The sequence below is a fragment of the Lethenteron reissneri genome, unplaced genomic scaffold (genome assembly GCF_015708825.2).
Source record: "Lethenteron reissneri isolate LAM-NWPU_2019-01 unplaced genomic scaffold, ASM1570882v1 scaffold_1211, whole genome shotgun sequence".
Lineage (NCBI taxonomy): Eukaryota > Metazoa > Chordata > Hyperoartia > Petromyzontiformes > Petromyzontidae > Lethenteron > Lethenteron reissneri.
This window is the reverse complement of record NW_026890906.1, coordinates 39,940-43,012: the sequence shown is the minus strand read 5'-3', so window position 1 is coordinate 43,012 and position 3,073 is coordinate 39,940. Positions and strand designations below refer to the sequence as shown.

At 60.8% G+C, this 3,073-nt stretch overlaps 1 pseudogene; it reads right to left on the bottom strand.

Annotated features, from left to right (window-relative positions):
- Nucleotides 1-1,827: 1,827 nt before the first annotated feature.
- LOC133361735 (transcriptional repressor protein YY1-like) lies at nucleotides 1,828-2,690 on the bottom strand (annotated as a pseudogene).
- Nucleotides 2,691-3,073: the final 383 nt, after the last annotated feature.

Sequence of the window (3,073 nt, the reverse complement as noted above, 5' to 3'; positions counted from 1 at the left end):
TTTGCCCATCATGAGCAGGGGGGGGGGGGGGGCAACAGTTGTGGACTTTATATTTCTGGCATCTCTCTCAACTCCAGGGGGGGTGTGCGGGCAATGCGTGACAGTGGCCAGCGGGTGGCGTGAGGTTGCCGAGTAGCCGCGTGTGCCCAGCGAGAAGGGAGCGAGAGAGAGAGAGGGCAGTGAGTGAGCGTGGCTGTGTAGAGACAGAGAAAGTGAAAGGCGGCACGACGACGGCGAGCGAACTCGGTCGCTGCCCCACGACTCTCACGCACGCCGGAAAGCGTTAGAGTCGCCGTCGTGAGACGTGGGCGAGCCAAGGACGCGAGAGAGAGAGAGGAGCGTTGCCGTCGCCGGTTACACAAAAACTACCTACAAATACATCGCTTTGGGGAGACGAGATCGAAAAAAACGTCCTTGAACGCTTTACGCAACCGCGCACTTGTTTTTTTACGATTTGCGGCGCCGTCTGCTGTACGAGACGGCACAATCCTCAGCGCCACGACACGCGCACAACAAAAACACCCCCCCACCCCAAGCCTTTCTCTCTCGTACACATCACTCACAAAAAAAACCCAAATAAATTTGCGCGCGACGCACTACGAAAACGTCGCTGCTCGCCGCGGGCGCGAAAAATATATCGATCCATGAGGAGAAGGGTGCATCGGGGCACGCTGCGAGCGGCAGAATCGTCGAGCGAAGCGGCGGCCCTCCCGGGGCCCCCCGCGCCAAAACGCGGCGGCCATGACGCCGCCATCTTCCCCGCCGCCATTGAAGTTACGGGGGGGGGAAGATGGCGGCGCCCAGGGGCCAGCGCAGCAGCACGGGGCCGAGCCGCGCGGCGAGCGAGAGAAGGAAGCTCTCGTTCGCTCCACTCCTCCTCTCGCTCGTCCACGACAACAAAACAATTACCACTCGACATTTATGCGGGGAGACGAAAGAGAACGCATCGTATTCGAGGCGCGCGAAGCTTTTTCTCGCTTTCTCCCCCCTCCTCCTCCTCCTCGCCCCGAAAGCTTCGCGCGCGCGCGAGTCTCGGGGTAGAAATTGCGACGAGCGAAGCGCCGCTCGTCCGCCTCGCCGCGGCTTCGTCGTTGTGAGTTTGTGTTGTTTGTCGCGAGCAGCCGGAGGCTGAGCTCGTTTGCTCTCTCTCGGTCTTATCGTCTAAAGTTCAAACGCGTTCCCCCCATTCAATGGTCGTCGGGAAGGGGCGTTCGTGTGGCCGGCTCCTGGCGGCGTGCAAGTCCCACGCCGCCGTGGGTCTTAAGATTAATTGCGTTTTAGTTCAACATCGGACGATGGGTGGTAATGGTTTGGCAAGACTTGCGAGTTTAAAGATGCGTTTTGTAAAATAAGACCCAAGATAATGGGATGCAGTCTAGATCGAATACTATACCCCACAATAAAGCTGACTTCACATTTACACTGTAATGTTTACAGTAACACGTAAACACAATGTACCCGCAAATAAACATTCGACCACTCAACGTGTCCGGCAGTCATGAGTGGATGGTGGCGAGACGTGAGGCATGGACGTTCTCAGTGAATTGTGATCTATTCACTTAAATGGGAAACGACTGATAGAAGTCAAACAACTCGAGACAGCCAGACATGATGATGATGAACACCACATGGACCCGCCAGACAACACCACGAGGCCTGTTGTTGATCGACTGTGGTGGTGAGCACAGTCCACAACACTCGACAATAACACGAAGTGATTGTGTGATGCTGACGGACGAGGGTCATCGTTGTCGAGAAGTGACCGAATGGTGCTCACACTCCCCACAACATGACAATGTTGTCGATGGCCAACCACGCGAAACTCACCTGAGGCCCACATCGTGACCGAGAATTCCCCTTCCAGGGTCTTGATCTGAACTTTCTTCTGCCCAGCGGCGCGGCGGCCTTTCGGGCAGCACCTCGCCGGCCTCCAGCTGGTAACCCCGCCTGACCGAGCCACCTCCTCCTCCCCCCTTCTTCCCACCTCCCTTCTTCGACGGTCTCGCCCTGGCCGCCGCCAGCGCAGTGGACGGGACGGACGAGGTGGTGATGGTGGTGATGGTTGTGTTGGGCTGCATTGCGGCCAGAGACCTCTCGATAAGATCGTCATCGTCATCTTCGTCGTCCTCCTCGTCGTCCTCTTCCTCCTCCTCCTCGTCGTCCTCTCTTCCTCCTCCTCTTCGTCCACGGGCACGGGGATGAGGATGTGGTGCTGTTGGTGGTGGTCCTCGTAGGCCGACACGGTGAGGCCGCCGCCGTCATCGTCGTCGCCCACGAGCTCCTCCCGCGTCTGCACCAGAATCACCTCCTGCTGCTGCAGGTGCAGGTGGTGCTCGTGCTGCTCTATGGGCTGCAGGGCGATCATGCCCGGCGAGTGGCCGTCCACCTCCATGAGCGCCGAGCCCAAGGCTTCCACGGCGATCGTCTCCACCTCGATCTCGTGCAGCTCCACAATATCGGCGGGCATCTCGCCGCCCTCCGTGATGTACAGCGCGTCGCTCGCCTCCATCTCCGCGAGCCCCGGGGCCGGGCCCTGCCTCCTCCTCCTCCCTCCTCTCACTCTCTCCCGGCTCGTCCCGTTCAGCCGAGGGCTCCTCCTGCTGCTGCTGCTGCCGCTGCCGCCGCTGGGTGACTCAAAGCCACTCGCCGCCCTCGCGTCTCCCGCCTTCTGCCTCTGCTGCTCGCACGGCCCCGCCTCCTTATCCTGGCCCCGCCTACTTACCCTGGCCCCGCCTACTTACCCTGGCCCCGCCTACTTATCCTGGCCCCGCCTCCTTACCCTGGCCCCGCCTACTTATCCTGGCCCCGCCTCCTTACCCTGGCCCCGCCTACTTATCCTGGCCCCGCCTACTTATCCTGGCCCCGCCTCCTTATCCTGGCCCCGCCTATACCCTGGTCCCGCCTCCTTATCCTGGCCCGCCTCCTTACCCTGGCCCCGCCTACTTATCCTGGCCCCGCCTCCTTACCCTGGCCCCGCCTACTTATCCTGGCCCCGCCTCCTTACCCTGGCCCCGCCTACTTATCCTGGCCCCGCCTACTTATCCTGGCCCCGCCTCCTTATCCTGGCCCCGCC